Source organism: Erpetoichthys calabaricus, chromosome 2, assembly GCF_900747795.2.
Source record: "Erpetoichthys calabaricus chromosome 2, fErpCal1.3, whole genome shotgun sequence".
In the NCBI taxonomy this organism is placed as follows: Eukaryota; Metazoa; Chordata; class Cladistia; order Polypteriformes; family Polypteridae; genus Erpetoichthys; species Erpetoichthys calabaricus.
This window is the reverse complement of record NC_041395.2, coordinates 220,350,542-220,362,634: the sequence shown is the minus strand read 5'-3', so window position 1 is coordinate 220,362,634 and position 12,093 is coordinate 220,350,542.

Sequence of the window (12,093 nt, the reverse complement as noted above, 5' to 3'; positions counted from 1 at the left end):
AACATTTACATTTCAACGTTACAACTTTGGTTTATTCTTACATACCAGGGGTCCCCAACTCCGGTCTTGGAGGGCTCCATTGGCTGCAGGTTTTCATTCTAACTCTTTTCTTAATTAGTGACCTGTTTTTGCTGCTAATTAACTTCTTTAGAATGAATTTGACTTGCTCTTGAAGACTCAGACCCCTTAATTGTTTCTTTTTCCTTAATTAGCAGCCAAACAACAGTGAGATACAAACCATGAACCAAAACATGGCCAGCAAATTATGGCCAACATTGTCAATTATACAATATCTGAAAACCAGTAACGGCACACTGCATGAATACACTTGAGTTGAGCATTACTAGTTTTCATGCTCTTTCTCTGTACATTTAGCATTCGTTTGCTCAGAGGTTGATGCGCTTGCCGCTTCCTGAGCAGCTCGTTTTCTCCACCCTAGCGGCCCGCTTCTTCTCTTTCTTTCATTAGCATCTTTTCCCGTTATAAACTGATTAAGTCAGTGTTTGTGTTGCAATTATTTAGTACGTTTTCTTGAATTTTTCACTTAAGCTGGCACTTAAGTCTTCAATCTGCCTTAAGAATGATTTAAGATATGAAGAGGTAGGGGAAGTGACGGCGAAGGTGGTAGGTATGAGAACGGCTGCTGCCGAGAGTTGATTCTACAATAGAATAAAACAGAAATAAAAAGAGGAATAACCTTGGAGGTCAATCATCACCCCAAATGCGAATATTAGGCATCACGTAGTATATGTGTACCAAATTTCAGGTCAGTAGGTCAAACAGTTTGCGAGCTACGGGTGATTTAAAATCCTGGACAGACAAATGAACAGCCACAGTAACGTATTATATATAAAGATAAAGAAGGATGAAACTCTCAGGAATGTTGATCTGCTCAGGTCCCCAAAACATTTTAACAATGCTCTTAGAAAAGAGAATATAAAAAATTTCGGAAATGTATGTTATTGCACAATGAGAGCAGCAACAAGCTATGGAATTAAAAAACAGGTTTAATTAATAAAAGATTCGATGCCTACTTAAGCAACCAGCTGGAGTGAAATTGGTTGGAGTTTCAGGCCCCGACTTAGTTGGTCTTCTGTTGGCTCACTCACTTTACATTTCATTTCTGCTTAAGGGATGAAATGAAGTAATTCAGAGGAACAATGAAGAAATTCAAGGGAACAGATCTTAAAAAACATGTCAATTAAAATTAATTCAAAATAAGTTAATTAGCAGCAAAAACAGGTCACTAATTAAGAAAAGGGTTAGAATGAAAACCTGCAGCCAATAGGGCCCTCTGGGACCGGAGTTGGGGACCCCTGTTTTATACAGAACTACACTTAACCAACTAAATGCTCAGCGCACTAACACAAATTTACAAGCATCAAATCAATTTTAATTTGGCACATATATTTATACAAGTACGATATGTAGTGAAATGCTTAGTTGCTAAACTTCAAAACTCCGGACCTTAACCAACATATATGTAACTCATTTATGTATTTATATTCCTGGATAAAGGTAGGCAAACAGTCAATTAAGTATCAATATTGATATTAAGATAAAAAATCATGTTAATACATATTAATAACATGACAGAGTGAAATGGATAATTATAGTATAACTCAGTGTGTCTCAACAACTAGGTCACAACCCACTTCTAGGCTGCAGCAGGTTGGTTGCAATTTGCCATTGTTTATAATGGTAGTGGATCACAGTGGGTCACAAAATGGATCGAGGTGGGTGCTTGATCAAACTCCACACTCTGACAGTCACGCTCAGTTCACAGAGATCATGAAGACACTTACAGTACATGGGAAAAAGTGAGTCACGACACCACAAAGGTTGAGAAGCACTGGTCTAACTGACAGAGAAACATCAGGCACTTGTCATTTAGCAGTAAAACCTCAGATGATCCACCTTAGAAGGTGTACATTTTGACCTAAAGTGAATTTGTCAAAATTTCTTAGCAATTTTGCCGTGTATGCTGGATTCAAAGCCTGTCTATGTATGTATGCAATCGCACAGCTCATTCCCTTCCTCTTTGCTCAGTTGTTAAGTCCTGTAAGTGCAGGTGTTTCTGGCTCCACATTTTGTGTGTTTTATTCTTTTCAGATATTTTTTACTATTTTTGTTTATTGACCTCCTCTTTATTGCTGTGTTTGTATTTCATCAACAATCTATTTCCTTATCCTTTTTCGGTAGTGTGTTTAGTTACTAGGCTCAGAGCCTCTCTTACCCATAAGCATGTACTGTGCGTGGGGCCCGTGATCAGAGGGCTGATGTAGAGGGGCCTGTTTGGAGCTTCAAAGATCTCTGCAGTTTATGAGCTCTGCTTGACACGCAATTGAATTGCACATTTTTGTCACATGGCTTACTTGATTTGAGTCCAATAACTCGTCTCATAAGTCTGATTTTAACCATAGCTTAGAATGCAACATCACTGAAGTATAATGTAAAGCAACAACCTCCTCAATGAAATGGAGCTCTTGAAGTCTTGACTCTATTGGGGTTATTGTTTAAAAATCTAAATTTGTCTATCTTCCAGTAAGCCAGCTAGAATTGCCATCAATTGCTAGAGATTTTCTGGAGTAATAACGGAGCAGCATTGTGTTTAATAGTTTTGATATTGAGTGTTTAACAGATGTTATCTGATGTTACAAATACCTAGCTGTCATATGGATTATTTATTACCACCAGACAGAGCTCAGGACCTACACACTTTGTTAAAGGCTGTTAACGTTAGTCAATATATGAAGTAAACTGAGTATTGTTGCACTGAGGACACGTTTGTAAATTTCACCAACACACACAGGCGACTCTCTGGCTCACTGGTTACTTATTGGCGGAACTGTGGAAAAGCACTACATAAGCAACTCTGACAAGCAAAAGAGCAATTAGCTCAGATTAACTTCAACTGTTGATTAATTTTATTGGCAGCTAACATTACTGATTTCTTTAACGCTTTATTGTTATCTGCTACCATTGGAAGGACACAATGAAATTTAGGCAAATAAACAAGTGTAGGTGATATATTCACATGCTCTTTTTTAAAATATCTATTCTGCTTCATTCTGGCCCTGTATTTACTGCATTAACTAAGTTTATTGAGCACCTGCAGTAGCAGTAGTAATAACTGTAGCAGTTTTCATTTTATTTGTATTATTAGTAGCAGTATCTTACATAATAGTAATTGTATTTTATATTATTATTATTATATAGTGGTAGTAATCATATTAAAATTATTTTGTTATTGCCATATCAGATGTCACAAGTGATACTCTTGGCTATGTCAAGTTACAAAGAATAACAGCATACTGTCACCCTGGATCATTATTATTATTATTATTATTATTACATATTAAGCCTTCATGTATAAAGAAGACAAATCAATTAGTTTATCATTACCATTTAATATCATTGAAATCCAAATCTATAGGTTGCCCTCCAGTTTGCAACGACCCTCCCAGTTACCAGTTTTTCAAAACCTAAGCTCATCAAGACTTTTTTGAGGTCATCCATGGCACAACAACATATAAGCAGCTTGGCAATCATCAGCATCAACTCAGACGTCACACAGAAGCTGTCGTGTGATGATCTCATAGATATCTTTGACTACAGAAAATAAAGACATGTGCTGTTGTGATGTGCAAGACTAAAGAAACAACTAAAAATTCACTTTCTAGTCTTGATTATTGTGAAAAAAAAGTATTTGTAATTGATGTTAAAAAAATTTGTAAAGTCTGTGATGTGTGATTCTTTATTTATTTATTTATTGTTCAATTTAAAGCTATTGTAAGAAATATTGGATTCCGGACAGGGTAGCACTAGGGTCGCACTTACTATGCGGCTTACATTTTGACCTCCTGCCTACTTAATGACTCCAGTTTTCTGCGTGTCTTTTTATATTTCTAAAATACTCAATTACAACGAACCTCAATGGCATATTGTGTTGAGGTACTAGTATCCTGCAATTTTATCTTCTAACATACTTTCTCTTTAAAACACCAGATAACCCTTGAACGTCATAAATCTAAGGTAAGAAGAACATAGGCATAGAAGAGGAGGAGTATCACAGCTGCACATGGCTTTGAGCTGGCTGCAGTCTTACAGTGTATATTACATGATTCCTGTTCCATGTCAAGATGGGCAATAGGAAGACAAAAAGTGAAGACCAAAATCAGGACCTTTCTGTGGAGGACCACAGAACCGTATATACTCACAGATAAGTTCTCCCGCAGATAAGTCGGGAGTCGATTTTAGCGTATAATTTCTGGTATTTTATAATGTCGGTCTTATAAGTCAAATGTGGAAACCTCATGCTATTGGTCCAAGAGATGATGATATGCTAACATTCACCTGACAGAGTAACCACAGAGCACACTGCCTTTTTTTTCTCCGTGGGTGCGGCAATTCGCTGTATCATCGCATGCTCCTAACCTCTCTCTCTATCTCTCTCTTTATTGTGCCTACGTGACCACACGGTAATACCAGAACTATTCTGAAGCAACGTTTGCTCTGTTTTGTGTTTTTTGTATCTCACACCCTCATACACATTTATCGCAAGAGCATCCCTTATCTATGATGGAGTGTTCCATCAGAAGAAAATATGAAGCTGGTTTTAAATTAAATGTTGTTGAAGTGGTGAAAAAAATTGGTAACTGCGCTGCTGCAACAAAATTCAATGTGTCTGAGAAATTGATGCAAGATTGGAGGAGTCAAGAAGATGTGAAAAAAAAAATGTAAGTGTCGTATTTTTGAACGGGCATATAAGTTGGGGTCTGATTTTATGATCAATTTTTCGGGTTTCAAAACCCAACTTATACGTGAGTATATACAGTGGGGCAAAAAAGTATTTAGTCAACCACCAGATGTCCAAGTTCTCCCACTTAAAAAGATGAGAGAGGCCTGTAATTTTCATCATAGGTATACCTCAACTATGAGAGACAAAATGAGTTCAAACAGGTGCCATTAATACAGGTAACAAGTGGAGGACAGAGGAGCCTCTTACAGAAGAAGTTACAGGTCTGTGAGAGCCAGAAGTCTTGCTTGTTTGTAGGTGACCAAATACTTATTTTCCACCATAATTTGCAAATAAATTCTTTAAAAATCAGACAATGTGATTTTCTGGATTTTTTTTCTCATTTTGTCTCTCATAGTTGAGGTATACCTATGATGAAAATTACAGGCCTCTCTTATCTTTTAAGTGGGAGAACTTGCACAATTGGTGGCTGACTAAATACTTTTTTGCCCCACTGTACGGTAGTTAGATGTCAGTGTTGACAGCAGGAGACCACTGGAGGGCATTATGTTAATTATCTCAAGTTTGCATGTTAGCAGTAGCTTTAAAAGACCATGGTAGCTAAGCGAAATACGCTGTTGGGATTTCATAGAGTTAATCTTAGACGTACAGTTTTTCTATTTTGGACACCAGGGCTGTTCAAAGAGGTTATCGAGTAAGTTCTGTCTTTGGATTCATCAGACTTTGTTACGGTTTGTTTTATCAACTGTACTACCTGTCTAAGATGGGTTGAAATCTAAGTAATCAACGTAGAACTCAGTAATAACACTGCAGTGCACAATGCAATGTGTATGTTTCTGTTATATGCCATTTGGTATAGGATTCATAAAAGCAGTGTTAATGTTTGCGATGCGGCATCTGTTGGAATGACAACTGCAGTGCATTTTATTACTAAAAATGTTTGTTATGCGCCATCTTTTGGAATGACGGAGTGATACTAAATGGACAGACATACAGAAACACTGACATTTAAACTTTTATTAAGGTTTGAAAATTGGACAAGTTGTGATATCATAGCCCTGCACTTGACTTAATAATCTCTAAATATATAAAATCCAACGTCTGTCTGTCTGTATTTCAGTCCGCTTTTCACGAGAGAACTACTTAGTGGATTTAGATCGTATTTTTTACTATAATTTGCTTGAACATTCCAGTTGATTTTGCGACTTCTTTCATCGCGCTAAGAGTCATAGTTCGCTTGCAGGAACAATTTATTTGTGATAATCTGAGACAGAGGCTGTGGCCTGAGGGGAGGGGGAAGCGTGACATAAGTAATGGGGAGCTGGGTAGGACCCTCCTCACTCACGTGTCAGCCTCCGTTCGAGTCGCTGTACCTCTGCATTTTGGAGTGTACCTTGCCTCAGCTTAGCTAGTGATATCTATTTGTTTATTGATTTTTAAAGTGTGTCCTGTTTTATTACTATGCGGGAGGAACCACGGGGAATGGCTAGTGATCTGAAGAAACAATGGTTCTGCTTTGAAGTCCTTCCATATTGATGAATTCATCACATATCACAGAGAGCTCAGCCCAGCAACTCTAAGCAGAAACTTCATTTTTGCAACAAACGTATTCTTTCAGAGCTTATGACCATCATTAAAGATCAAAATACAAAAAAAAACTTTTGTCTGTGAAGAGCTTCCGCTTCATCACCACTGTATATTATAATGTCCACAAATTGTTGCCACTACACTGTATTGTTGGTCAAACTCATGATACCCTTTATCCTCACTGGTGAATAAGACCCTGAGGTTGTTGAAGTCCTCAAACTGGGACAGCTTCATACCCCTAACCTACAAGGTACAAGTCATTTTTTCAGGGAGAGGGCCATGATCTCAAGATTGGAGAATCTAAGTCTTATCCAAAGGAAATCACACTCAGCTTTTAACCACTCCAGTGCATGCTGCAGATCACAGTCAAATCATATCACTCCTTGACCAAGGAGTGGTGTTTGTTATCAAGCCCCAGATGACCAGGCGACCATACAGTACCCCTTAGTCAGACTCAAAAAATTGAGTGATGCCAACAAGTATATTCACCACCTATGTGAGGGGAAGGAATGGAACGGATAGGCAGACTAGATCTTGTCAACAGAAACTGTCTCTTTGTATATGTGGCATACTACAATAAAACACAAAACCGGAAACAGGTAAACTTAGTAAATACAGGTAAATTAGCTCTTAGAATAAATGTTTCAGTGTTTTCAGAAAGATTTGCAAATTTATTAAAAATCCAAACTGATATTTGCCATTCATATAAGAATTTAGACCATTTGCTGTGGCACTCCACGTTGTGGTTAGGCACATCCTGTTTGCTTTAATTATCCTTGAGATGTTTCTAGAACTTGATTGGAGTCCACATGTGGCATTTTGAATTGACTGAACATCGTGTAGAAAGGCACACACCTGTGTGTTTAAGGACCCACAATTCACACTGCGTATCAGGACAAAAACCAAGCCATGAAGTTCAAAACAAACTGTCCATAGAAACTTCATGACCAAATTGTGGTGAAGCATAGAATAGGACAAGGGTGTAAAACCATTTTTTAAACTTTGAGTGTTCCCGGGAGCACAGTGGCTTCTGTAATTGTGAAGTGGAAGAAGTCTAGAAACAGCAGGGTGATGACCAAAAACCCAACAATCACTCTAACAAAGTTTCAGAAGTCCTCTGCTTTGATGGGAGAACCTGTCAGAAAGACAACCATCTCAGTAGCACTCCATCAGTCAGGCAGGGATGGATAAATACTGCCAAATACAGGGAGGTCCTTGAAGAAGTCCTGCTCAAGAGTGCACTTCGCCTCAGATTAGGGTGATGGTTCACCTTTCAGCATGGCAATGACTCAAAGCATACAGCCAAGGCAATGCTGGAGTGGCTTCAGGACAAATCTCTGACTGTCCGTGAATGGCCCAGCCAAAGCCCAGATTTATCCCCGTAGGACATTTGTGGAGCTGAAGATGGCAGTTTACAGACTCTTCCCATCCATTCTAATAGAGTCTGAATGGGATGAACTACCCAAATTCAGGTGTACATAGCTTGTACAGGGCGGCACGGTGGCGCAGTGGGTAGCGCTGCTGCCTCGCAGTTGGGAGATCTGGGGACCTGGGTTCGCTTCCTGGGTCCTCCCTGCGTGGAGTTTGCATGTTCTCCCCATGTCTGCGTGGGTTTCCTCCGGGCGCTCTGGTTTCCTCCCACAGTCCAAGGACATGCAGGTTAGGTAGATTGGCGATTCTAAATTGGCCCTAGTGTGTGCTTGGTGTGTGGGTGTGCTTGTGTGTGTCCCGCGGTGGGTTGGCACCCTGCCCGGGATTGGTTCCTGCCTTGTGCCCTGTGTTGGCTGGGATTGGCTCCAGCAGACCCCCGTGACCCTGTGTTCGGATTCAGCGGGTTGGAAAATGGATGGATAACTTGTACAGACTACAAAGAAGACCTTAAGCTATAATTTTTGTGAAATGGCCTCAGAAAAATACCGAAAGAAGGGTCTGAATAGTTATATAAATGAGTGAGTTCAGTTTTTAATTTTTATCATATTTGCAAATGTTTCTGAAAACATATTTTCATTATGTCATTATGGGTTATTGAGTGTAGATTGATGGGAAGAAATGGCAAATGAATGAAACTGAAATTAAATCTACAACTTGGTGAAATATGCAGAAGGTGAAAGGGTCTGAATACTTCTGGAAACCACAGTATATGTGTGTGTGTATCATTTCAAACAGACATACATTTGCTTTTCCAGTGGTGAAGACTAAAGCGTAAAAGGAGAAAGATGAGGCAGAGGTCTAAGTAAATCCATGCCATTCGAACCTGTTTGCAGGACCTGATTAAACTGTGGATTTGAAAGCTTCTGGAACTCTGACCCTTTGATTTCATTCCTTAAATGTTTAGTCTTTGGGCTTTTAATTTCATATGCCACAATAAAAATGTATCCTCCAAACTCTGAAGGAAGGCAAAAAAAAAGCCAATTGTACAATCATTTCTATTTTATTTTTCTTAAAGGTGACAACAGTGAATAAGCTACACATTACTTTCATGTGTTTATTTTTTACCTTTTAAGAGTTGACAGATAAAACATGTGGTCTTTCTCAAAGTTCACCCATATCGTTGGTAAAATCCACATTATACTTTATTTTACAATAAAAAGTCAGTTGAAGGCTTCATTCCTTTTTTTAGAACATGAACAAATCAATTGACAGGATTATTTTTGGGTCTGAGTCTCTTTCAACCGTGTCGTGTGATATTGTAAAGTCTTTGAATGGTGACTACAAGTGTCATCAACTCTATACTGCAGGTATCGATATCTGTATAGTTACAAAGGATTTATCTCTAAATGGGGTAAAGTTCAGTACAGGTGCCAGACACACAATTGTTCCTGAGAGAGTGGATTAATAGTGGTTCTTTGCCAACAGGGAGTTAAGTGCATGAAAGCTCATCAGCAGAGGGAGCTAGTGAGGTCAGTTCAAAGCAGATTTATTGTGAAGATGAGAAATTACCAAGTTCGGTGTTGTCGTGGAGACAAATGGGCAGCAACCAGTGAATTTCAATTAAAAGGCAGACAGCGGGGCCTGTTAAGCCCTTTTACTCCTTCTGTAACCCTGTGTGTGTGAGAGAGAGAGACATAGGCAGGCAGTGTGGCACAGTGGCTTCAAACTCCGAGGCTATGGATTCAGATCCTGGTTCTAACACTGTGTGACCATGAGCAAGTCACTTTGCCTGCCTGTGCTTCAAATGGAAAAACAAACGAAAGATAACCAATTGTATCTCAAGTTGTCTTGGATAAAGGTGTCATTGAAATGGAGAAAGGAGTTTTACTTTGCAGGAAGAACTCTGTTTGGCCATCAAGCCCATGAGATTATTATGTAAAGAGCATTTTGATAGAAATTACTAAAATATAAGTATGAACAGGAAAATTGCCCTTGTTATAAAATTAAACAAAGTGAATTATTGAGTATAAGGTATTTCCAGGCTTAAACAAGGACAACAAAAGGAATTTTTAAAGCACCCATAAGAGTTTAGATAGATAGATAGATAGATAGATAGATAGATAGATAGATAGATAGATAGATAGATAGATAGATAGATAGATAGATAGATAGATAGATAGATAGATAGATAGATAGATAGATAGATAGATAGATAGATAGATAGATAGATAGATAGATAGATAGATAGATAGATAGATACTTTATTAATCCCAATGGGAAATTCACAGTTTTAGTATTAAGTAAGTAAAAATGAACTCACCGTATATACTTGCGGATAAGTTCTCCGTGGATAAGTTGGGACTTGATTTTACAGTATAATTTCTGGTATTTTAAAATGTCGGTCATATAAGTCAAATGTGGAAAACTCACGCTATTGTTCCAAGAGATTAAGATATGCTAACGCCCACCTGAGAGAGTAACCACGGATCACACTGCCTTTGTCTTCTATGTGGGTTGTGGCAATGCGCTATATCAGCGGGTGCTCCTAACCTCTCTCTCTCTCTCTCTCTCTCTCTCTCTCTCTCTCTCTCTCTCTCTGTCTCTCTCTTTCTCTCTCTCTATTGTGCCTATGTGACCACAGGGTAACACCTGAACTATTCCGAAGTGACTTTGCACTGATTTGTGTTTTTTTTGTATCTCACACCCTCATACACCTTTATCGTAAGAGCATCTCTTATCTACGATGGAGCGTTCAATCAGAAGAAAATATGAAGCTGGTTTTAAATTAAATGTTGTTGAGGTTGCAGAAGAAATTGGTAACTGTGCTGCTGCAACAAAATTCGATGTGTCTGAGAAACTGATGCGAGATTGGAAGATGCAAGAAGATATAAAAAAAGAAAAATTAAGTGTCACATTTTTGAACCGGCATAAAAGTCAAGGTCTGATTTTATGATCGATTTTTTCGGGTTTCAAGACCCGACTTATACATGAGTATATACGGTATAACATCTGTCACAAAAAGCAGACACAAGAGTTATAAAAAGGTTTGGGGCAGCCACCCATATAATATTCCCTACCTGCAAATGTGTAAATTGCTAGCACTGATGTTATCAGAACAGAGTCCAAAACAGAACTGATTAGGTTAGCCAAATATGGCGGCTTTAAAGGCCAGAAAAGGAAGTGAAGTCATTGAGGGCGGAAGTGGATGAGTCCTCTTCCATAGGCTCGGATCCGGACGTAATGTCATCAAAAGGACCAGAACCGGAAGTCTCTTTGGTCATGGGTTCTTCACCGGGATTGACGTCATCCAAGGGTCTGGAACCAGAAGTAATGTTATTCTATCCGGAACCGGAAGTGATGTTATCAAGGTCAGAACCGGAAGTGCCATCATCAGGGCCAGACAGAATATCCCATGAATGGTCTGCAGGAAAGTGAGAAAAAAGTTCTGTGCACTCCGCCACCCTTTGATCTGGCAAGGAATTGCTCTCATTTAGACCCTTAAGCTGCCTCCCATGCGAATGTGTGTGACACGTGCCTATCACAAACAAAACTCACAAAGCACTGAACAATAAAACAGAATAAAACGAGGACAATATAAAAGACACCCACAAAATGGCAGCGCTACCCAAATGGCTACCTGAACAGACATCTTAAGTGGACACTTAAACAATTCAGTAGATTCTGCTGATCTCAACATCAGTGGAAGAATGTTGCATAACCTTGGAGCAATGGCCTGAAATGTGCAATCCCCATGTGACTTCAGTCTGGTACAAGCAACCGAAAGGAGATCTAACTGAGCAGATCTCACAGCATGGCCCGAGGTGAAGTGCTGAAGGAGGTCTGTGATATACTGGGGAGCTTGACCATGCTGAAGTACCAGAACTGACTATAGTTCTTTTTTATTTTTATTATTTAAAAACCACCTATTAACCATTTATAAACATTGTATTAACTAAGCTATTGACAAATGTAAATTGTCATTAAAATAATAAGACTCTTGTCATTTTTACATTATCTTATATCATTTTAAAAAGGCCTATAAAATGGTTTATGACATACAGACATTTAAGTGCTGCTTATCCATATTACTAACCGAGAATGCTAAACCGGATGGACGCAGGGACATCCGGCCATGGGCCGTAGCCGCAAAAAGACGTACTGCGCAGGCGCCCCAAGAAATGAGGCGCCGCGAGAGGCGGACAAGACCACAGACAAAAGGAGTGAGCACAGAAAAAAGGAGTCAAACGCAGGCGACGCACACAGCGCCGCACAAGCAAAACACACACCCCCCCCCCCCCCCCCACACACACACACACACAAGCAACGGACGGGACACACACAAAGAGGAGGATTTAATCCCATTGCACACAAAACTG